Source organism: Lutra lutra, chromosome 14 (genome assembly GCF_902655055.1).
Source record: "Lutra lutra chromosome 14, mLutLut1.2, whole genome shotgun sequence".
Lineage (NCBI taxonomy): Eukaryota > Metazoa > Chordata > Mammalia > Carnivora > Mustelidae > Lutra > Lutra lutra.
This window is the reverse complement of record NC_062291.1, coordinates 29,993,833-30,019,850: the sequence shown is the minus strand read 5'-3', so window position 1 is coordinate 30,019,850 and position 26,018 is coordinate 29,993,833. Positions and strand designations below refer to the sequence as shown.

Genomic DNA, 26,018 nt, shown 5'->3' with positions numbered 1-26,018 from the left:
TTATGTTGCTTTTTCTCACTTAGAGTTAAACACAATAAAATTATATAGCTGGGTCATAATTTTATAAAAATGATTAAGATGATGATAATAATATGTTAATGGTAGCATCTATGAAACTTCAAGTCAAATGCCGAAAGTATCTCATTTAATATTTTATTTTGGATGTTCTCTTGATGTATGCAGGTTAATGTTGGTATTTTTCTTTAGATAATTTTCTAATTTTTAAAATCATAATAATTTGAAAATTCACTGTTACTTTATGATATTAAAAAATACAGACAGATTAATATACTTCAAGGAGTTCTGAAGTAGAAACTAATACTAATGTCTCTGCCATTAAACTAGATGTATCCTTGAGTTCCCCCTGAAAGCCTCTGCTTCCTTGTTTGTAAAATAGAGAAATAATTTGATTGTTATAGGTTGTTGGGGGATTAAATTGGATAATGGATTTAATGTAAATATTAAAAAATCTTAGCTTTTGTTGTTAATATAACTTATTACTTAGAATTTCTGTTATTATACTCCGAAAATGTTTCTTGGCTTCCAGATTCCCAAACTTGTTCCATCATGTTTTGTCTAGTTCTGTTTGTACTCTTCCAGTATAGATTTTACTATGATACGCTAACCTAACTTTAAGGAAAAGTGCTGGATCTAAATTTTCTACCACTTTTCTGCCTCCTGCTGTCAGCACCATGGTGTTCATGTTTTGTATTAACACTCTGAAGGGAATTTATGAGAATAATTAGTTCCATTTTGCTATATTAGAGCTGGTTATCTTAATTCTTACTTAGTGGGGGATCCATCCCCTGCCATCACTTGGCTCCCTGTCCACAGCTTTAAATTATGTGGGGAAGAAAATGATTATAAATGGTTTCTTCCTGTGGTGTCCCTTATACTCCTCTTCTAACAAACAATCTTTTAGATTTTTCTCCTCAGTTTCTTCTTGTGTTGCAGTCTAGGCGAAATGTCCCATCAGTGGTCAACTTGCAAAGAGATTCCTTTAAGCGTCATTAGCTTATGGTTAAGAACTAGATTTTTTTTTAGATAAGTAACTTTAATTGGTCATTTTTTTATTGAACAAGTTTTTGTATGAGAAAAGAAATTGCTATGATTTTTTTCATGTTTCAGGGAAAGATACTAATAAAATATATATTGGGGGAAATACTGCACATAAATATTTAAGATAAATATGATAGGGAAGAAAATCTATATGGTTAAAAATTAGGATTAAAATATAATGCTTTAAATGCTTAGGATTAAAATATAATACTTTCCTTTTTGTTGGTGGTGAATAACTGATATAGTATATCATGCTTTTGACATGTTTGGGCACATAAGCCAAATTTTATAGAATTTTTGATTTATATTCTTATGATAGCTTTTCCAATTTATCAGTTCTTCGCCTATTATGTGCCTGCTGAGCATGAAAGGCACTTTTGAGATATGTAGTAATAAAAAAAAATGCCACGGAAACATTGGCCCAGGGGATAGGCTTTCTTTAGAAATAACTTGTATAACTACAGTTGCTGTAAACAATTTTTTATGGATACTTAATGTTCCCTCCCTGTATTTTTATTTGAGTTAGTAATCAGAATCCTGTTTGACTATCATCCTAGAGGTGAGAATCTTCATTATAATATAGATATTATAATGCAACAGCTGGCTGAGTCATGCAGAATCAAAATGACCTTAGCTAGTATTGTGCAGGAATTTTTAAGATTTGGGAGAATTACTTTTTCCTTGCCAAAAAGTAATTTTTATAGGTACTGTGTAATGCTAAGATTCTGAGGGCGTATTTCAAAACAGGCATGCTTCTTATGGACATCCATGCTATCTTCCATTTTACAAAAGATTTGCTATATTTTACAATACTGATACGAGCTGCTGTTTGACAGCAGTGCCCACCTCCCATACTGATTTAGCTAATAGGCTTCCTGTTGCAGGTCAGAACTTTATAGACAACTTAAAGGAGGATAGGTAGGTAGGGTAGAAGTTTTGGATGAGGCCTAAGCAAATGCTTACCTTTCGTGAAGATTTTATATGGTTTGGATCGGACTTGAATGAACAAAAAAGAAATATATGGTTTGTTTTGAGATTAACCTTATGTGGAACTCATTAATGCTGTGGCCAGATTCCCTAAGTTATTTAGTGTTAGGTAATTAGTAACAGGCATTATTTCCTAACTTTCTCATTCTCAGTATTTTAGTAATAAATGAAACCACTCATATTTCATTTATTGTTATATTTCTTAAAACGTATACCAAAATCACTGGGATTGAAGTATTAGTCCTTTTTTTCTGTCTTTTTTCTTATAGTATTTTAAGATGTTTCTCAGTGCTCTGTTCTCTCTTACTTTTGCTCATTTTCTCCTGGGATATTTTGCCATAGTCTGTTTTGGCTGATGTTTCATGAAGTCCTTCCGCATAGTTCAGACAAGTATTAAAGTCAGATCTTAAGGTAAAAGAATATGAGGAAGGCTTGTTTTGCCATCTGAAGAGAAGGTAGGAAGGATGGCATATTAGAAGGGCAGGAGGAGATGGACATGGAGGTGGTTGTGGAGTCTGAGATCTGTGTGTGATGTAAGGGATGTGTAAGGAAAGATTTCTGCTCAGAAGAATTTCCAATAGTTGAGAACAGGACTGAACATAAATAAATGAGGTGAAATTCAAAGTCTGGATATAAAAAGTAAGACCCCCCCCATGCTTTAGCTCAGAATTCTCCATATAAGTTGTATATATATTTCTTATTTTTATTTTTTTCAAAGATTTTTTTTTTAATTTATTTGACAGAGATCACAAGTAGGCAGAGAGGCAGGCAGAGAGAGAAGAAGGGAAGCAGTCTCCCTGCTGAGCAGAGAGCCTGATGCGGGGCTCGATCCCAGGACCCTGGGATCATGACCTGAGCCGAAGACAGAGGCTTTAACCCACTGAGCCATTCAGGCGCCCCTAAGTTGTACATTTTTAGAAGAACCTTACCTATAGCACATGACAACTTACATATTCATAATCAGAGTTAATACTGCACACAGTTTGTAAGTAATTTCTTAAAGAATTTGGAAGTTAGTTACAACATTATCATGTGCTCATGTTGTACATTACAGTATACATTACATTAAATCTGTAAAACAATCTGGAGACCTAGGCAGGTCGGTTGATATTATTTCCATTTTGTATACGATTTAAATATCTCCTTGCTGCCCTGAGTGCACCTACGAGGCTCTACTGCAGAGTTCTGTAGAATCTACTTGCATGGTTTTGAGACTTTTGCTGTGTTCCAATACTCCAACAGTCCCTGAGTTATTTTTGAGACCTTGCAAGGTCTCAGGTACCAGGCACTACGATACCACACTTAACAGCCAGACCCTTGATAGGAATGCATTTCTTGGACAAAACTCTCTTGCCCTGGTGGTAATGCGGCCTAGAACTCAGAATACTTAAGTTGCTCTTGTAAACTTGGCTTAGGAGAATGGGATGGGGAAGAAGGAAGGATGTGTGGGGAGTTGGAGAACTGTCTGGTGTATCTTCCTTTAAACTAGTGTTTCTAACTATATACATGAATTTTTATAATCAAAAGATAATAATTGTGCTTACTTTATTCTATGAAATTTTGTGAAGAAGGCTGGAAACTACTACTATAATCACTACGTGATCACTGAGTGGTTCTGGGTCTGTATAAAAATTTGAGATACCACAAAAGTTACATTCAGTGGAAGTGCTCTTTTGGGTTCAAATTTCTTCATTATGCTCTTTGTAGTTTCTGAAAGAAACTTGTGGGGTTTAAGAAAATTAAAAAGTCTCATTCTTGCAGAAGTGAATTCTGGACAGATGGAGAAGTCCCTTCTCATCTACTGTGAGACACTCGGCAGATGGTTGGAACCACAGGAGGCCTGGGATGCTATTATTCTATACTGAGGTCATTAGAATATAAGCTACATAAAGCTAGCCATCTCATAGCCCTGAAATGGTAGCATTTCATATTAAAAAAAATGGCATCAAAAATAAATGAAAGGAAATCCAAATCTCTACTGTTTTGCTTTATCAGACAGCCAAAGGGGAATAATTATATATAACACGGTAAAGCTTTCTTAAATATTTCTCATTCTCACATATTCAGGATATCCATATAGTAGATACAGAATTTCTGTAAATTCCCAGAAAGCTCTTTCTCTAACCTATGTCACACAGACCCCCTATATTTCTTCCCTTTCCTTTCTAGATCAGAGTTTTATTTAAGTCGATGAATCCAGCCTCAGGGACCTGTTTCAGTTTCCTGTAGTTTGAGACTGGTTATGGAGGAGGGCCTGGGAATTTGTTACATAAACAATAATCTGTTTTCTTAGAGGATCCAGAGGATTATAAACATATAACCCAGTATTCTTTCTTTTATTCTTGGAGAAATAAAAATCAGATCTATGAAAATATTATTGCATATATTGTGTAAACGAAGAATAAAGCTTATTGCTTTATTAGCTCACATATGTTTTTAAAGGTATTTTAGAGGGGGTACCTGGGTGGCTCAGTGGGTTAGGCCTCTGCCTTCAGCTCAGGTCATGTCTCAGGGTCCTGGGATGGAGCCCTGCATCGGGCTCTCTGCTCAGCAGGGTGCCTGCTTCTCCCCTCCCTTCCCCTCTGCTTGCTTCTCTGCCTACTTGTGATCTCTTTCTTTCTCTCTCTCTCTGTCAGATAAATAAATAAAATCTTAAAAAAAAAAAGATATCTTAGAGAACTTACTGAAATATCTTAGTACCAAGGTTAACTGTATTTCTCTCAAGCAATGAGAAAAAGCCCTTGAATTATAAATCCTGTAAGTAATAAGTTTTCCTGTTTCAAGTTGACTACTAAGAAGAAAAAAACCAAATTTGTGGCCCACCATCACAGTGTATATAGCTCACTTAGTCTTCACTTTTCTTTTTCCTTTCAACCAACTTTTAATTTATGGTAATTTGTATTTTATATATCCTTATAAGCAACTTTATATTCTTTCTGGTGCAAGGCGACGTATAAATATATAAATAATGATGAGGAGCAAAATAACAATGTCTCTTACACAAGTGTGTAGAATTAATTTTGTAGAATTTAATGGTGTAAACGGTAAGGAATCACTTAGAGGTTCTTAGTATTAAAGCATTAATCCTCACTTAGAAGTAAATCAGGAAAGTTGGTCTGACATTAGATGGAAAAGAAATTCTCCAGGAGTCTGGAGAAAAAGTAAAAAAAAAAAAAAACCCTACAGATTATTTTTACCTCTATATTGTCTACACCTTGGATTTTAGTGAACATCACTATCTGATGTTTGAAGTTGCCTATTTTTGGTTTATTATATTTTGTGTTTTGTATGCTGTTGCCATTTAATAGAACTCGGCAACTATCTACTGGCTAGTACATATCTGAATTTATTGTTCATTAGTCATTTAAGTTCCAAGATACACCTGCCATAGCTCTAGGTTAGTGATGCTAAGTGCAATGTAAACTCCTTAAAGTTCAAGGACAATATTCCAGTCCTGATTCTGTTTCTGTACTATCTTCTAAGTTGGTTTTTGGCACCAAATAAATGATCAGTTAGTATTTTTTTTGAGATTACATCATGTAGTGGTGAGAATATTAATTTGCATTTAGGCAAATGAGTTGAAATCTCACCGCTACTCTTTATATCAGTATGATCAAATCCCTCTAAACTTTAGTTTCCTTTGCCATAAAATAGATAAGGTAATAGTTTCTTTCTATTGCTGTTGTGAGGATTAAGTCGTGTAATTCATGTAAAGGTGGGGTAGGTCCTGAACAAATTAGCTTCCTTCATCTCCCTGTTGAATAAGTAAGGGAAGAAATGAAAGAGAATAAGTAAGGGAAGAAATGAAAGAAAGTATGTTTCTGTTCAGAAACATACTTTGTTTATGTTTTTTAAAGATTTTATTTATTTATTTGACAGAGAGAGATCACAAGTAGACAGAGAGGCAGGCAGAGACAGAGAGGGAAGCAGACTCCCTGCTGAGCAGAGAGCCCAATGCGGCACTCAATCCCAGGACCCTGAGATCATGACCTGAACCGAAGGCAGCGGCTTAACCCACTGAGCCACCCAGGCGCCCCAGAAACATACTTTAAACAATCATCCAGTACACTGAAAAATAAGGACAATTAATTTTAATGAGAGGTTAAATTTATTAAGAAATGTAATGTAAAGACTAAGTAAGGAATAAATTTTAAGGCTTACATGTAAAGTTTATGCTTTGTCATTACATTGCATTTTCTCTTTATGGAGGCATATACATGTAAATGTATATACTGTTAAAAAGAGGTGTATAGGGGCGCCTGGGTGGCTCAGTGTGTTAAATCCTCTGCCTTCAGCTCAGGTCATGATCCCAGGGTCCTGGGATCGAGCCCCACATCCGGCTCTCTGCTTGGTGGGGAGTCTGCTTCCCCCTCTCTCTCTCTGCCTGCCTCTCTGCCTACTTGTGATCTCTCTCTCTGTCAAATAAATAATAAAATCTTTAAAAAAAAAGAGGTGTATATATAGTTAAACACTATTAGCAGGTGATGAGAGCTATTAATATAGCTGGGAAGCTCATGGCTAAGCCTTGAGTATAGTTCTTACAAGCTAAGGTTTTTCTGATATAATTTCTATCATATACCTTTATTAGCTGATTTTTAGTTTGTTCTTATTGTAATTCTACTCATTTTATGTACATGCTTATCATACATTGCTTTCAATGTTTTTAAAAAATTAATAGAATAAATTGAAAAAAATAAACTGGTAGGAAAATTGATAAAAAATAAAGGCAGTTTCATTAAAAATTTTCTTCAGTGTGCCATGTGAGCACTATGATTAGAAGGATTCAGTACTTTGGATTTTGTACTGGCAGGGATCATTTGATTATGGAAATTATTGCACTGTTTCTAGTAAACATTTCAAGAATTAATTAGACAAAACATCCTGGAAAGCTTTAGAGACTTGGAAAGCTTTAGAGATAGTTGGCTAACAGAAAAAACCTTTGTTCCTTAATGATACTTAAGCTAACTAACAATTTTAGTTCATATGAAAGAAACTAATATTGGCTTCCAATGAATTGTCACTGGAGCTGCTTCTGTAGACAAAGGCCTATTTTTGATTTGTGACATTTGTCACTGTATATGAAAATTTTAAGTATTAAAGTAGTTACCAAAGAACATCCAATGAAGATGTGAATATGATGGATAAGATCACAGCTCGATAGCAAGACAACAAGGAAGATGGTGGTGATCCATGGGGGCGGGGTATATTTAGCTAAATCTTTGTGCTACATCTTCCAGTTAATGTCTTACACTTTTTAGAGGTACATGAAGTCGCTGTTGACTTTGCTTTATTGAAAAGAATTACAGTGCATAGAGGAAGAGAAACAAATCTCAAGGGATTATTAAATTTCTTTTTTTATTTCAGAAGGTTGTGAAACAAAGCCATCTAGTTCTTGATATGGAGCACAAAATACAGTCCTTTGGATTAGAGTACAAGGGACAGTTAATGAATACTTGTAAGTTCTTAGGAAGTAGGAGACTGAATTTCTAGACCTAGTTCTGCCACTAAATTGCTTTGTGACCCTAAGCAAGTCTGGATTTGAGTCACCTTACACACTGTATAGCTTTGAAATCTAAAAATTATATGAAAGTCTTTCATTTTATTATACATACATTTACCCTTGAAATGTTTTTATAGAGAGGAAATTGAAATATTTGTCTGTATACCTAAAATAATTTAGAGACTTCCAACGCTTATCTGTGAAATATTCTGAAACAAAATGGGGTGTTAATTGCTCCATGAAATTGTGAGTTCTTGGAAACTGTGAGTATTCAAACAGAGGAGAGACATTCATCAGAACTGATATCTTAAGATCAGGTTAATGGATTTATTATTTGGTACCCCAGACACTAAGTTTTTAGGATTCTAGTTCTAGGCATGATTCCTCTTGGTGACCTCTGCTAACCCATTTGAGCATCTAAAAAGTTACAAAGGAAAAAAGGAAAGTGAATATGAAAATAACCTCTTAAAGATTTCTCTTCAAGATTGCCAATGAATAATGGGTCTTGTTGCAGTAGTTGGTTTTTCACGTACCCATATCATACCAATTCTCTAAGACCAGTTTCTGGCCTCCACTTCTACATGAAGTCTTTCTTATGTATTCCAAACTATCTTTGTCTTCCCAATTGCCCTTGGCACTCAGTAGCAAATGTTGAAACATCTGTGGGTATAATATATATAATATTCCTTTAGACAACTTGGGTATATTAAAATTTCCCTTAGTTATAAAAAATACTTGTCATTCAGTATTTCATGATAGGGATCATAGCATCTACTCCTTCCATCCACCCATAATGCACAATATTTTAAGTACTAACAATGAATATCTGTTGAATTAACTTACATGCAGCTCATCACAGAAGCCACCTTTGCAGTCCTGCCTCTTGAAAGATTATGGTTAATCTCTAGGCATATTCTTTTACTCACTGAATAATCTTTTCTGAAAAGATTATACTTGACTTTCCATTCCTATTTCAGAAGTTACAATATATTCTCTATTTTCTGATTTTCTAAGCAGGTTGAAAAATTTTGTGTTGCTTACATTGTACTTTTGATTTTCTTAGACTTGAGAACTTTATCTGGTTCATTTTGAATAAAAATATAATTTTCCAGAAATTGGTTCCTAAGGCCTCTCTGATTCCTATTATTTTATCTTTTAGCAAAATACAGAACATTGCCTTGTATGGAAATCAGGTTAATTTGATAATGGATATTGAATATTGCTTCTGTTATTATAGTTTTCTATTTGCTCTGCAGATTAATTCTTTGTTCCACTTAAGATTTAGGATTTTTACCTCCCTGTTCTATACAGTCTTGGCTTTCTTATTTTTATCGGGTGGCTTGTATTAAGTTTGGACCTGTTACATATTGACCTTATTAAAAGCAAGAGAATGGGAGCCTTTAAAATCTGAACTTGCTGCCCGCTTTGCCTTTGGGAAAAGGAGTGTGTTGCTGTTCATCATGTTCATATGATGACTTCTAAATATATTTTCAGTTCCTTTTTCCCACCACTTTTTTTCCTACCACTTTCCCCCCACATGCTATGTTTCTATTTGTATTTATTCATTACTAACATCTTTGCATGATGCCTTTTAATTTTTAACACCTTCATGAGGATTGTAGCATGTAATTAACAATAGCTAACCTGTGAATTAGGCAGGCAGGCTATGTCATCTCCAGTTTTCAGAGGATGAAACTGAGGCTCAAGAGTTTTGAGTGATTTGCCTACGCTTGGAACTAGAGTTAAAACACAAGTATTCTGACTCCTAGTTTATGTTCTTTTCACTATTCAATGTGGCCTTCGAATGTTTGTTAAAAAATAGCAGAACAGAGTTTTTGCTAATAGTGAATTTATAATAATATAGTGTTATGCTGTAATTTTAAACATATTTGAAAAATATTTTATACATTTATGTATGTAGTGAGTGTTTCTCACAAAAGGTTAAATTTTGTATTTAGAAACCCTAGACATATATTTTTAGGTCCCTTTTAAGTGGTTGATGCAACTTAGGTGCATAAATAGAGCAAAGAAGCTCTGCATGTGTCATTGTGGGCAAATGACAATAGAAGAATGGCAGCTGAAATGCTTCAGGTGACCATTATCTGACATGCGTCTCATCTCATAATTGCTCAGTTACATATTTGCAGTCCATAATGCCCCAAATAAATTTCTCCATTGTCTTACTTGTTATGGTAGTAACTAGATAAATTTTAAAGAGCATAAAATGATCTATAAAATAAGCCGCCTTCTTTTTTTTTTTTGTAGAAAGAGAATAGTTTGAACCAAAAATTTGAACCTTAGATTTCAACAGCTTTCAAAAGTTGAATATAATTTATCCAAAAAATTCCAGAACCCATACTTTAATTAGTTGTTTAATGTCAGTCTAAGGAAAAATTTTTTAGAAAGTATTAAGGTGAGAAATTTGAGTTTATAATATGAAATTACTTTAACTATGGTGTTTTCCTCTAGACATGCTAAACTGAAAAGACTGGGGAGTCTTTCACTAGTCCCAGCTTTTACTTACTCTGACAAATTTCCCTCTTGCTGGCTTCTCATTATCTCCTTCTTAGTAGATACCTTCATTCCTCTCCCTACTTGCTGCTATACATACATTTTACTTTTCTAGTTCATAAATTTTTCTTTTTAGCAGCAGTCTCAGAGGTTGAATCTTTTATAGATCCATTTGAAAATCTGAATATATTACATCTACTGAGGTTTACATAATGTTCGTCAGGGTCTGTATTGTTTATGTATCAAACAGAAATCCAAATTAAAGTATGTCAGACTGGTTAGAATATGTGCTTCTCTAGATGAAGAATGCTTTTTTTCCTTTCTTTCTTTCTTTCTTTTTTTTTTGTTTAACCTGCACAATGGATTGCAAACATGCCTCTTTTCACTTTAAATGTAAGTTAAAGTGTCTTGTATTTATACCAGCAACTGGGACGGCCTTGTACAGATTTAAGAAGCATCATACCTATGGACTCTAACATATATCTCTGATCTTTGACATATATTAAATTTTCCTTATCAAGGCTGTAGTATCACTGAAGGACCACAGCAAGTTAGTGAGGAATGGTTTTTTCTGCCAACAACTGAGATTGTTCTCTGTAATTAAACTGCTTTCCAAATGTTCCCTGAAGAGGGTTTCTAAGATTTTTCACTGTTAGTCTCTGATTGATAGCTCTTTCATTTGTTTCTCACTCTATAATGAAAGAGGGGTACTTGGTTTACCAGTTTCTTTTGTTTACTCCCTAACTTAATATCTAACCATAGCATAACTTAAAGCAGAATGTGTGATGAGTGGATCAGTTAAAGGAGTACTACTTTTTTTCCTTTTTTTTTTTTTTAAAGATTTTATTTATTTAAGAGAGAGAATGAGAGAGAGAGAGAGAGAAAGAGAGAAAATGAATGAGGCAGAGAGGGTCAGAGGGAGAAGCAGACACCCCACTGAGCAGGGAGCCTGAAACAGGACTCGATCCCAGGACAACAGGATTATGACCTGAGCTGAAGGCAGTTGCTTAACCAACTGAGCCACCCAGGCACCTGGAGTACCACTTTTTAAATGACTTACAGAGTTTCTTAAAGGTAGATCTGGGCACTGAGATGATTTTGCTTTCCTGACTAAAGACACAGATGTGGCTATCACTACTGCTTTCTCTCCTATCCCCACTTTCTTCCTTGAATGTGATGGTGATGCCTGTAGCTGTAGCAGTCATCTTGTAACCTTGAGGCTATGAGCCCTTAAAGCTATTCATGAATATGAATTTGATTTCAAAAAAATAAACTATCATTTGTTTCAGATTTTGTTAGCTAAAAGCATTCCTAATTAACATATGATAGTCACTGACCACTCTCAGTGAGATAGAGGAGTATTCTTTTCAAGAGGACAGGGTTTCTTAACCTCAGCATTATTGACATTTAGTATTGGGTAACTTTTACTTGTGGAGGCTTTCCTCTGCATTGTAGGATTTTAGCAGCATCCCTTTCCTCCTGTATTCCTTAGATGACAACAGTAACCTTACATACCTTTCGTAGTCCAGCTGATGACTAATCAAGTTTTGTTTGCTTAGAAAAGTATTTTTCCTTCATTTCTGAAAGGCAAAAGTATTTTTCTAGGTAAATTATACTTGGTTGGCAGTTTTCTTTCAGTACTTTGATTGTATCATCCCACTCTTTTCTGGTTTGCAAAGTTTTTCTTTAGAAATCTGCTGATAGCCTCATAGGGGTTCCCTTATATGTGAGGAATTATTTTTCTCTTGCTGCTTTTAAAATTCTTTGTTTTTGATTTAGATGGTTTTGTTATAATGCATCTTGGAAAGGATTGTTTTGGGTGTGAGTTTACCTATTAGCTTTATGAACCTAGAAATCCAAATCTCTTTCCAGATTTAGGAATTTCTTAACCATTATTTTTTTAGATAAGCTTTCTGTTCCTTTCTCCCTCTCTTTTCCTTCAGAGACTCCAATAATGTGTATGTGATATCTTATAATTCATGAAGGCTTTTAAAACTTTTTCCCATTCTTTTTGTTTTTGCTTCTCTGCATGATTTTAAGTTAACTATATTCTCATTCACTAATTCTTCTACTTGGTGAAATCTGTTATTAAAGCTCCTTACTAATTTCTTTGGTCATTGTATTCTTCAAACTCTTGGATTTCTCTTGCATGCCTCTGTTTAATGTTTTCTCTTTCTTTGTTAGACATCTCATTTTGTTCCTGCATTCTTGTCCTAATTTCATTTAATTTTCTATCTGTGTTTTCTTATAGTTTACTGAATTTCTTTAAAAGGATTATTCTGATTTCTTTGTCACACAGTTAATAGTTTTTCATTTTTTTAGGGTCAGTCATTGGAGTTTTATTAGTTTCTTTGGTGGCATCATGTTTCTTTGATTCTTCATGATTCCTGTGGCATTGCCTTATTGTCTGCACCTTTGAAGAAGCAGGCACCACTTCCAGTCTATAGACTGGATTTGGGATGCAAAGCCTTTACTAGTCAAACCATCCAAACATTCTGGGTCGGTTCTTTGGTGTTGTCCATGGGTGGGCCTGTTGCTGGAGTTCTTGGTTAGATAGGTCTGATCTCTGGATCTGCAGTTGGCAGGACTTGTCCTTGGGTACATGGGGATCAGCCTGTTGCCTGGGTCTGCTAGGGCAGGCCTAGAGCCAGGGTTCACCAGGATGGGGCTGATATTTGAGCCTGCAGTAATGGGCTTGGGAGTTGGATCTGCATAGATGGACCTGGATCTTGCATCCATAGGAGCTAATCAGGCACTAGGGGACACTGGGGTGGGCCTAACATCTGGTTTCATGTGGGCCGGTTCATTACTGGGATGGGATTAGAGCCTGGTTTTTCAGGAGTAAGATTGGAGCCACAGGGGCTATCTAATGCTAGGGCAAACATGGAGTCTGGAATCATGGGAGTCAGCTATAATCTGGGACTATGGAGTCAGCCAAGGTTGTGTCCATGGGCTGGTCTGATGGTGGGATGGGCTGGAAGCCTAGGTCCATGGGTGCTGATCCCAAGGCTGGAGTCATGGCATCACTGAAGTAGCCCAGAATATGGGTGCATGGGAACCAGTCTTGATTCTAGGTCCATGAGTGCTGGCCTGATGCTGAGATGGGCTGGGTACCTAAAGCTGTGGGAACCATACTGGTGCTGTGGTGGATCAAAAGCTTGGTTCTGCAGTAGTTGGCTTGGTGCTGGGCTCAGCTGGAAGCCTAGGTTGCTGGGTGTTTGCCTGGAGCCTAGGTTTGTATAGGATAGTTGGAAGCCCTGGGGCTGTAGGAGTTGACTAGCAGTGGAATATGCTGGAAGCCTGGGCTTACAGGAGCCCCGTGGGAGCCTGATGCCATGGAATTTGCCAGGGCTGCATGAGCCAGCTAGTGCTACAATTACCTGGGAGTTTGGTGACATGAGAGCTGGCTGGTGCCATGTCTGGCTGGGAATATGGTTTGCAGGAGCCCACCGGAAGACTTGTGCCTTAGGAGCTACCGGGCGCCACAAAAGCTGGCCAGCACTGGAGTGGGCTAAGAGCCTGGATTTATTGGAATGCACTGAGAGCATGGTGCCAGAGGAGCTGTCTGGTGCTGGGGTGCATTGGAGGCTGAGTTTTATAGGAGCTTACTGGGATCCTGATGCTGTGGGAACCACCTGGGGCTACCAGCAGGTGGTGGAGTGGGCCAGGGGCCTGGGTTTGTAGGAGCCTGCTGGGATCCTGAAGCCATGGAAATTGCTTGGGGCCATGAGAGTCACCTAGGGCTGCAGGAGTTAGCCTGGTGACAGGAAATGCTGGCACTGGGGTCCACTGTGAAGCCAGATGTTCACTTCACTCTCCTCCTCTCCCTGGAAGGTTTTCTTGGAGCATTTCTCTTCCTATGCTGGGCTTCCTGGGCTTGAGGTAAGGGTGATGTGCCTGGTATGAATCTATCTTTCCTGCATCCTCATCAAGTCTTTCCTATTTCTGTGCTTTACTCAGGTGCTATAATCCCTCACTTGGAATCCTTAGCTCTTGTGACAATATTTTCATTCATAAATAGTTATTCAGATTGATGTTTTTAGGAGGGGCTGAGCACCAGAAATTTCTGTGTGTCCATTTTGCTGACATCACTCCTTGCTCCAGCTAGGTTTTAATCAGAGCAAAAAGATAGTGATAATATTCAAGAATAGATAGAACAAATGAGGATTTTATCATCTCCAGAGGACATGGTGTAATAATGAGTTCTGAACCTAGACTGGGGATAAGACGATAGATTGAGATGAAGGGATAAATAGATCAGAGAGATCTCATGATGAAGGACAATCCAGAAACTTTGGGTTTCCTGTGGTGATGGAGAGCTTGATGGAAATATTCTTAATGGTTTTCAAAGTTGTAAGGCTATGAATATTGTGGAGAGGGAGCATACAGAGCTTTGGAGTAGCCTGACTTCTGCAGACGATGATGATGTGGAGGTTAGGAGAGGGCAGAGTGGCTTGGAGAATAAGGAGATCTGGGCTCCCTCTGCTCTATGAATTATGTACACATGCTATTGGACTGATATAGAATGTACACAGTACAATATAAGTAAAGAAGAATGGGGTAAAGATGAAATAAGGAACATTTTAAAACATTTTTTTTTTAGATTTTATTTACTTAGAGAGAGAGAGAGAGTGAGAGAGAGCATGAGAGGGGAGAAGGTCAAAGGGAGAAGCAGACCCCCCATGGAGCTGGAGCTGGGAGCCCAATGTGGGACTCAGTTCTAGGACTCCAGGATCATGACCTGAGCTGAAGGCAGTCACTCAACCAATTGAACCACCCAGGTGCCCATAAGGAAGTTTTTTAAAAAGGTTTGCTAATCACAGTAGCTTTGTACTGTCATTATCATGTAGTTTTAGAGTAGTGTTGTTGGGATCTGGAGCCAATGGCCAAAAAAGAATTCTTAAGATGTCTTTGGTGGGAAAAAAAAAAAAAGAAAAAGGTGATCTTATTAAAGCATGTGGGCAGAAAGAGCGGCAGCATTGGGGTTGTGAGGGGTGAATGATGGGAAGTTTCCAAAAGGACTTTCAAATGCTAAAGAAGACTCTAAGGATACTGGAGGCCTTGCTAAGGTTGTTTTCCCCTCTGGTAAGTCATTAACATTAAGACAGTTTCCTGGAGGAATGTAATACTCTGCCTGTCTCAAGTATTTGTCAATGGGCTGCAGGTTATAAGGAAATTAAATTTTGTTTACATTCTCTTCTGCCTTTGTTTCACACATCACCATGGAGGGGAGGGTGATGTTAGGGCTTCAGGAAATTGAGTCTATGGTTTCTGAAAGTTAGGCTATTGATAAGAATGATTTGTTTTCTTGTAAATCACTAAGACATTTGTAAACTGATAGAGACTCCTGTCCTGCAGGACTGAGATCACTATCAGTTAACTATTTTTTTTTTCCCCTTCCCTTAGTTCCAGGGGAGCCAGGAGTGCCTGAGGAATGTCAGACATATCCCACCCGGGATTGGGGGGGTTGGTGAGGGAGGGTTGTGTGGTGCCAGCTTGTGCTTTGCTCTCAGCTTGTCTTCAGCTCCCTCATCAATTACATAATATCTCAAGGTAATCTGTGAACTCAAGGTGATATTTATCATTAAAGATGGTGGATGAAAATCCATGTTTTAGTAATATTAAAAATTTTTTTTTGCCTGGCTTATCAGGTCTGATTAACATGGGTGCTAAATGATATAGGAAAGATGATAGGGTTTGAAGCTGATGGCCAAGAAAGAATTCTTGAGATGTCTTTGGTGCAAAAAGGTGATTTTATTAAAGCATGGGGACAGGAACCGTGGGCAGAAAAGAGCTGCACTGGGGTCATGAGGAGTGACCCATTATATACTTTCAAGTTGCGAGGGATTTAGGGATAGCATAAGTCTCTAAGGAATTTTGGAAGCAAGGTTTCCAGGACCTTGAAAGGGCTAGCTATTGTTGGGAAAAGGTCATTTATTACCATTTAATAAAACCTTAGTCATGAGACCTTTCAGATGTCTATCGGTAGCCATATGCTTGGGGGATGATTGCCAAAATGTATCCTGGGGAGTTTAGGGATAAAGGAAATTTCCAAAGGAATTTTTATTCATTAAAGTAGACTTACAGGATCCTGGTGGTGATGGTTGTGGGGGTAGGTGGCGGTGGGGAGCAGTCAGGCTAGGATTGTCTTTTGCTCTCACAAATTAACACTGAGGAAGTTGAGTCCCTAGAGGATTGTCTCTCTGCCTGTTTCCCTTGTCAGTGGGCTCTAGGCAGTAAGGAAATTTAATAATTTTTCTTCTGCCTTTGTTTCCCACATCAGTAAAGAACTCACCATAGGAGCAAAGGTAATAGCTCCATCATTTCTTGGTGCCTATATTATTAGTATAGTGTTTCTTTGCAAGAATGTTTTTTCATTTTCCTATTTCATAAGTGTTAGCTTAGAGAAAGTTAGGTAATGTAATCAGTAAATTCACTTCCTGTGGCTCCATATACTATGGTATTTTGCAATGCACTGAAAGCCAGGAGATGAGTGAGGACCTCACCATCAACTCCTCACACTTCCTCTGCATATCTCATGTAATCTGTCTGTATTGGGAGGAAATACCATTTTCAGCTAAAAGCAAAAGATGCTGGGGTTGGGGTGTCAGTTTTGGGAGGTTGCCAGGAAAAATATAGTAAGCAAGGGTAAGGTTGTTATACAGATTTAAGTCATTGTCTTCACCACTGATAAGAGTTTCTGAAGATTTAGAGTTATCCCCTAATTTAGAGTTATACCTCTTACTGGTACAAGAGGGAGACACCCTTACAAATGGAGATTTCCCTTATACCTATAAATGCCTTGTACAAAAGGGGAACTACTTGGTTTCTGTGCTTGTAGTTTCTTAAAAATAATCAGCCTAAAATAATCCTTATGCCGTAGAGACATATTTTGGGGTGGTACATTCTGCTTCCCTACAGTGCGATAAAACTACTGTTTATTGCTGAAGGGGCCTTTGGCTTCCTACCGCCTTGAAAAGCTTTAAATCTATAGCAATGAGATTTTTTTTTTTAAGTATCTCCTTACTTTGTAGTTTTGTTTATTCTCCTCTTAAAAAAAATGTAAATGAATAATTCAAGCCCCAAATATACAAATTTGTAATTCAACCTAGATACTTGCAACATTCATCCTTGCAGGTTTGAAGGTACTTATCACTTTAGTTGCTAGGTGCTCAGAAAAAGGATGTTAAAAAATAATAAACTCGGCAATAAATTTTCCTTAATCGAAGTTCTGCAGCAACCATGGAGGTTATTATGGAGAATGTGAAATGCTATTTGGGCAGTTGGTTCATTCATCTCCCACACCTGTTAGCCTATCCAGCTGGGTAGGTCCATGTCCTTTTTCTTCTTTGGTTTATACTACGCATTCATTAACTCTTAAGTAGGTATACAGTACTCAGAAAGTAAGACTTTTGTAATGCTCCTAATGTTACAGAACCTGCACTGGATCCTGGCGGAAGAGCCAAGTGGCACTTAGAGACCTTGGAGGCTCAGAGGTTTATTTAACACTGGTGAGCTCAGAGGAGAATGATCTCCAAAGGTCTGAACCCCAAGCACAAGCAGGGAGGGTAATTTATACCCTTCTACTTCCCGTTCTGCATACCTGGTACTTTGGGCACGCTCAAGGACAGGGGGAGGGGGGCGAGTAGGGGGTCTCGGGGGGTGTGGATAAGGAAGAAGAACCCAGAAGGGCTTTGAGACAGGGACTGGAATTCCCTTGCTGGTTTAGGTGGCAATCTTGGAGTAGTTTTTTCCTTATCACTAATAATGGTGAAATTTGCTTTGGAAAGGCTAGCCTCCCATTGATTATTATTGTAACAAGATTGGAGGATAGACAGGATTGGGGCCAAGAATGGTAGACATGCGAGAAAGAGATGGTTAATTTACACTTCAAAGCTACCCTATTTTTCCAAAAAAATGCCTTCCCCTGCAGTCTAGTCTTTGACAATGGCAGTCTTGATAAGTTCCTGTAGAAACAATTTATTGTTTTCACTTATTCATTCTCACATTCATTTATTCATTTAACAAATATATCTTGAGTTCCATGTACTGTACTTGATGCTGGAAATATTTTAAAAATTGGTGATACCTGACTTTAATCAGTATAAAGTTTATTCCATTATCTAAGTCATTTTATATTTGGCACATATTAACTTTAGTCATTTAATCTGTATGTTCTATTTTCTCAACTCCTTAGGACAGCTCTCAGTTATGGATGATAAAGATGATTTGCTTGTCAGGTGAGGTATTATAGGTAAATATCAAATTTAGCTATTGAATTACTAGCACTCATTCAAAACATGCAAATTGCATAATAGGATGAGTTCAATGGTACTTTTTAAATACAATAATAAATTGCTAAGTGTTGTACTGAATAAAAATTTAGGGAGTTCTCTCAAATACTGTAATCCAGTGGTCGTCACCTTATCTGCACGGTAGAATACTCTGGGGAACTTTTATTTTTTTGGTTCAGGTGCTCCCCTATACCAGTGAAAACAGAATCTTAGGGTGGGCAGGCTTGAGACTCACTCCTGTAGAGCACTTAATCCCAAGAGTAATCATGCCAGTGTATTTCACATGGGGACACTGACTTTTACACATGTAAGTTGTCTAAAGTCATAGAGCTAATATGTGAAAAGAGACAGGATCTGAACCCAGATCTTCTAGCTATTAAAATCTTTCTTATTTCCAAACCATGGTGTTTACCCTTAAATATGCAGCACTTGTGTTTTCTCTACCATTTTGTTTTAAACAGTTTCTGATTATTTCTTTCCTGCCAGTTGACCACATTGTATATACCTGGAATTAATATTTGTGATGGATAGAACAGAAAAAAGGGAGGAAAGAAGGTCTTTTGGATAATCTTCTCTATTAGGGCTGGAAGTTTCAGGAAAGGACTTTAAGACCTATATAGGAGATGGTAAGAATTCTTTTATCACTTTGCAGTGCTCACTTTTGCTTGTTTAATTCATGGTGAGAACACTGGGGCAAAAAGTCAAACTTACTTGAAATAGTAAATTGGAGTTATGTGTTATCTATGACCGTAGCTAACATGCAGAAGAAATGGTACTCTCAAGACTTCCTACCTAATTTTGAGTAGGATGGCTAGCTTGCAGGGAGTTGTCATGAGTGATGAGAAGGCTGTTTTGTTTTTGTTTTTGTTTTTTTTCCTTTTGAACAAAGGGATCTTTGGTTTCAGTGAGGGGGATATACAGAATAGAACTTTTCAACCTGTTGGAAAAAGGAGACTTTAGAATATTACTTCTGTTTTCTGTGGTAATTTTATCACTTAGAAAATTGTCCACATCAGGGAGATAAATACATCAGTGCTGGTATCCCATGGGGTGGGGAGGGATGGGGTGGACGGTAAATATTAACAGATGGCTTTTTTTACCTGGAGGATTCTATTTGTCCCTGTTAGCATTGTACTCATCACTGAAGGCAAAATTTGGGTGGGTCTTAGGTTTTAGTTGATAACCTTTTTGCTAAATACTCAGATTATAGCTTTTTTTCCTGGTCATCCTTATACCCTGAACATGCTTATTTCATTACACTTAAATTATTCTGTGTATGTGTAATTGTTTATATGTCTGTCTCCCATGCTAGTCTGTATATTCTTTAAAGGCAAATATTGTCTTCTTTTTCAGCTGTGTTTACCTTAGTGCCTAGCATAGTGCTTGACATATACTAAATACCTAATACGTGTTTTGTGAATTAAATTGCATTTGTTTTTTAGGGCGCCTGGGTGGCTCAGTGGTTAAAGCCTCTGCCTTCAGCTCGGGTCATGATCCTGGGGTCTTGGGATCGAGCCCTGCATCGGGCTCTCTGCTTGTCGGGGAGCCTGCTTCCTCCTCTCTCTCTGTCTGCCTGCCTCTCTGCCTACTTGTGCTCTCTATCTGTCAAATGAATAAATAAAATCTTTAAAAAAAATTGCATTTGTTTTTTGATGATCTTTTTTAGGAAATGGAGTTTTGCCTGGATTCTGGTTGACATTAAATTATTCTCTCTACCAGAGTGTGTCAGTGTTTCAGAGAGTGTATTAAAATCCCAGCAGTTATCTTCCCAGGCCACCTCTTTTCCTCTTGTTGGAAAACAGTATTTATCATAGTAAATAGCTCATTTGGGGTGGTTCATCCAGGCTTTAGTACCAAATTTAACATAACAGGAAGTTACAAATTCCTTTTGGCCAAAAAGTGTAAGGTTTGACAGCTTCTGCTAGAAGGGTAACTTTGCATTAATTTACTCTTCTTAATTTGTGAAAGGTATAACAATCTATAAACATTTTTACAGCCATTCAGAGGTAATAAACAACATTCTGGCCAACCACTTCTGCTTTTAATAAGTTCCGTTTTATGCCTTGTATATAATTTTTGAAAAATTATAGCCTCGTTTGTGGCTTGAATATTTGGTTATATTATCTTGTTTGTAGATGGTGCTATGTGAAATGATGTTTCATTGGTGTATAACATTTAGGAAATGTGAAACTTTTGCCTTAATGCTTAGTGGTAGGAGAGATGTTTCTTTTTTATTTAAAATTTTATTATAATTTACACATAGTAAAATTCACTTTTTTAGTGTACAGTTTTATGAGTTTTGGCCAATACAGAGAGTCATGTAGCCATCACCACAATTAAGATACATAACATTTATAGTATCTCTCGCCCAGTACTCCCCTATTCTGTCCCTTTAAAGTCAAATTCTCCTTCACTCTTAATGCCTGACAATCACTTTTCCAGAATGTTATGTAAATGAATAGAATCATACACTGTTTAGCCTTTTGCCTTTTTCAGGATGTCATATCAATAAATGGAATCATACACTATTTAGCCTTCTGGGTCTGGCTTTTTTCAGTTAGCATAAAGCATTTATGATTCATCTATTTGTTGCAGGTATTAGTCAATAGTTTGTACCTCTTTATTGCTTAGTAGTATTTCATAGTATGGGTGTACCACCAGTGGTTTATCCATTCTCCTGTAGTTTGTTTATAGCTTTTGCTGAATATCAATGAAGCTGATAGATATATTTCATTTGATGCTGGATTTTTTTGCTTTGTCTTTTTTTTTTTTTTTTTTAATAAACAAACGTTTTCATTTCACTTAGGTAAACACCTAGGAGTAAGATTGCTGGATTGTATGCTGAGTGTATGTTTAAGTTTATGAGAAATGGGTAAACCGTTTTCCATAGTGGTTGTACCATTTTACATTCTCACCAGCAGCCTGTGAGAATTCCAGTTTCTCTGTATCATCTCCAACGCCAGCTATTATTTGTTTTATTTAAGCCATTCTGATGAATGTATAGTGGTGTAAAGATGTTTTTCAGTTGTTTCAAGTAACTTTCTTTGTTGGTGGTGGGGTTTTAATTACATACATGGATGCTTTTTCTTACTTCCCTTTTGTTAATCATTAACACAGAGATCCAGAGACCTCAGTGTGTTTAATCTTAAAAATTGAGTTTAATTTTGGTACCCTAGGTAACTGCTGTAGTCCGTTTATGAAGGAAAACTCATAATGCAATGAGAAAGCATAAGTATTAGTATAGATTAGGGTTAAATATTTATGACTTCATGCTGAATGAAAGCAACACAGCCCATTCTTAACTATATTTTTAAATCCGCTTCTCTCCCCTCTGGTCTCTCCTCCTCGTGTTTCCCAATGGTCTAGTCTTTCTACAGTGTTACTGTACTTGTGACATGATTTGGTCATAACCCTTCACTGATTCCCTCACAACCCTGGTATAGTCTAGTGCTTAAGGGCAGGGATTCGGGCTTCAACTGGACATGGTTTTATTCTCAGATCTGCCACATACCAGGTGAATAACTTTGACAAATTAATTTTTCTAAACCTCAGTTCCTCATTTTTCTTTTAAAGATTTTATTTATTTGACAGAGAGAGACACAGTGAGAGAGGGAACACAAGCAGGGGAAGCCCCATCAATTCCTCATTTTTAAAACAGTTAATGGTAGGACCTGCATAAAGCATTTTATACTAAGTAGTCGGGGCTCAACCCATGTCAGTAATTAGTAACTTAACACCATCTGCAACAAGACTCATCAGATAGGCCATTGTCTGCCATAGTTGTAGTGATGACAAATAGACAAATAGACCAATCTTCTAACATAGGTAAGCTAATCTCCTGAGTGCTTTGGCACCTTTGCTTAATTCTTATTTGCAGGGATTCCTATTTAAGGTGTGATAAAAACCAGGTCTGAGTATGGGTAATGAACAAGTAGGTGGGTTATAAGGAGTTGCTCAGCTCTAGGTTATGGCTGGAGGGGAGCAGTTAGCAATACTTTCTGGGGAATAGCCTGGGACAGCCAACACAGCATGCTGCTTGTCTTTCATATTTGGCATTCCTGACATGGAGAAGGGGGACCAGATAGTACTGAAGGAGCTGTTTTCATGAGTGTGGTATTGCTGCTTAGTTGAAACAAGTTGCCACACAGTGGAGAAAAGAAGACTCCATGATACTGTCACTTGTCTGCATGACTTTGACTTTGGAGGACTCCATAGAGTTCAGTGCTACTGTTGACCTCCTCAGGCAGAGGCAACTCTTAGAACCCCACCCTGAGGGCACCGGCAGCAGGGACAGGGATGTAGCTTTATTGTGTCCTGGAGACAGGTTCCCAAATGAAGTCAGAAGTGAATGATTCTGATATTCTTTGCAGATTTATAGACATTCTTTTAAGGAAGGAGGCCTGGTATTAGGTTGTTGGGGCTAAGAAATTCAGGTTATTTCTAATGAATGAGCTCTCGTCTATGTCCATAATATTAGTGAGGCCTAGAAAAACTCAGTTAGACCTAAAAGTTTCTCCATATAATCTACCTGTCCAGGTATTGCCCTTTAAGGAGGTCTGAGTCTCACCTCTTCCCAATGAGTTCCGGTCTTTTATTTTTTATTTTTTAATTTTTTTTCTACTTCAAAAATGTATGTATGTCTTAACTTAAATAAATAGGTTGTAAAGCCCATGAGAACTTATACTAATTTTTCTTACCATCCTGTTTTCTCTGTGTACTCTTCACCTGACTTTCATATTGAATACATAGTAAAAGTAGAAGAAATGTTATGTGGTTTTACTCTAGTATTTAGAGTCCTAGTTTCTGATAAAACTATTGTACTTGTTATAGTATTTCATTCTGTTTATAAAGCTATTTATTTAAACCACAGCCTCTGTAAAATTGCTTAACAACCTGTTACATTCATTCCAGTTGAGGTTCTGGAGAAACACAGCAACAGGTGAATTGGACTGGTGGTGCCACGAGGAAAAGAAAGGCTGCTAAACTGACTGCCTGCTGTAGGTCATGCCTCTTTAGAGGCTAAGCTACAACTGGGCTGTGGTCCTGTAAAAACATGGCTAGACAGCAAATCAGAGGACAGTACTTGCCTGAATTTGTCTTGATAAAAACCATTATTAAATTACTTTTTGAACCTGACATGCTGGTATGCTGAGCACTTTTAAGTGAATCTCAGCATGGAGATTGCTTGGGCAGTTTTACACGTTCATACAAAGTCTGTGGAGATACCAGAGAGCTTCAGGGAAGGAAATCTGACATTTTAACCTTGTTTTTCTTTTCTTTGATTTTCATCTTAGAATATTCTGATAATATTTTTTAAACATAGTTTTATTTTTTAAAATATTTTATTTGTTTTTTGGAGACACAGAGCAAGAACCTAAGCAGGGAGGAGGGGCAGAGGGAGAGGGAGAAGCAGACTCCCCGCTAAGTAGGGAGCCAGGCACTGGACTCCATCCCAGGACCCTGGGATCATGACCTCAGCCAAAGGCAGATGCTTAACCCACTGAGTCATCCAGGTGTCCCTTTAAACATAGTTTTAAATGAAATTTGACTTTTTAAAAATATAATAATCAAATCCACAAATCCTCTACTTCTTGTCAGGTATTAGATTCTGTCTGTATAAAGTCATTTGGATAAATTTGCAGTTTACACAGACATTCTTATCTTAGCAAATATTTCAAGTGGTCTTTTATATTTCTTAAACTTGAAATTATCACAGTTGGATATGGAAATATGACTACAAGCCAGGTAATTAATACATTAATGAATAATATTTATTTTTAATTAAATGTTTATACATTTAGAGATAAAGAAAAAACACTGAAATCACACCTCTATTCACATGTCTATTTCAGGACAAATAACACATTTTTTAGACTGAAGTGAGAAAATTTTTTTTGGTCATATGTTGTTGTAGGGAATAAGAATCATACTCAAACTGTTCAAGTTTTTATTTATTATAATTTTCTAACTCATTCAAAACAAAACATCTTCATCATAAAGTGATGGCTAGGACAATAGTAATTGCTTAGCGTTTTGTCTCATCTCATCTATTTTCATTTTAAAAGAGCTTACTTTTGATAATAGCTATTTCAATGTAAGGGTATTTTTTTTCTGAGGGTTTGTAAATTATGAATGTATTCATTGGCTGAAACATAAGCTAAGGGGGCATCTGGGTGGCTCAGTTGGTTGGACGTCTGCCTTGGGCTCAGGTCATGATCCCAGGGTCTGGGATTGAGCCCCGCATCGAGCTCTCTATTCAGCTGGGAGTCTGCTTCTCTCTCTCCCTCTGATCTTTCTTTCTTTCACTCTCTCTCAAATAAATTATTAAATAAAGTCTTTTTTTTTAAGATTTTATTTATTTATTTGACAGAGAGAGATCACAAGTAGATGGAGAGGCAGGCAGAGAGAGAGAGAGAGGGAAGCAGGCTCCCTGCTGAGCAGAGAGCCCGATGCGGGACTCGATCCCAAGACCCTGAGATCATGACCTGAGCCGAAGGCAGCGGCTTAACCCACTGAGCCACCCAGGCACCCTTAAATAAAGTCTTAAAAAAAAAATAAAACAAAAAAATAAGCTAACAAAAATATTAATTCTCTTTTTATCTTATGTTTTTCATTCTGAGTACTAAAGTATTATAGGTATAACACATTTGACTCCTGGAACTCAGATATTTTATGGAATACTGGAGTTGAGTAAGCATTAGCATTTCTAAATGTTAATGTTGTCACTCTAAAAACTGAGCAATGAACCCTTTTATTTAAGTTTGTCTATGGTACTTAGTATATATAATTTATATCCTAACTGTGCCTTGTAAGAATCTTGCCTTTATTCAGTTGCATGAAGATCTAGGAATTGGGATACTTTACTGAATCACTGTGTGATTTTGGACAAGTCACTATCTTTGCCCAGACTTTCCCCTTATAATGTTGCTGTGATTACACGTGCTTTACTAATACAGTCAGGCTAGGATTTTTACCTGCCTGGGACAAAAAATTAGGCAATAAAAAGTGTAGTTTTACTCAGGGCAAGATTTTGCTTTCTTTGCTCAGGGCTAGAATTTAACCTGAAGGATGAGTAATTACATGGAGCTAACCATGGCTATTCACAAATGAAAACCAATAACTGGTCTAGAGTTATTCCAAGGATTTATGCAAAACAACTGACAGTTTGCCACTTTACATGATTTTCTGTTATTTTTGTGTGAGCTAGAAGAGAAATAGAACTCTTCCTTCTTCAGTTTTTATAATGAAGCAATGGAGTTCCAGGTGGATAATGGATTTACTAAGACCACAGTGGTAGGTAGTGGCAGAGATAGGACTAACCTTCAAGTCATCTGACTCTTAAGCTAATGCTCTAATTATTAGTCAAGTCATAGGCTGCTTGTTACATATAAGTAAATGTTTCCAGGGGTAATCAAAGAATTGCTGAAATTAAAGAGATTGTTTCATTTTTTGTGCTTTTTGGTGACCACAGAAGGATTGGTAGAAGTGTCTTTCACCATAGTCATCTTCAGAGTAGGATGATAGTTATTGTAGGCAAACTATTGTAGTTTGCCTGTACACAACTGCCTCATAAGACACTTATTGGAAAAATGTTGTTTTGACTTTTCTGTTATTTGTATGACTGTTACAAACTTCTGAGTTTCATTTACTATTCCTGATCAGTGATT

The 26,018-nt window shown here is 37.1% G+C and overlaps 1 protein-coding gene across 6 annotated transcripts in view; it reads left to right on the top strand.

The window, feature by feature from the left end:
- CTNNA3 (catenin alpha 3) overlaps positions 1 to 26,018 on the top strand; it is a 1,776,580-nt gene that overhangs the window by 303,609 nt on the left and 1,446,953 nt on the right. The window lies entirely within an intron of this gene.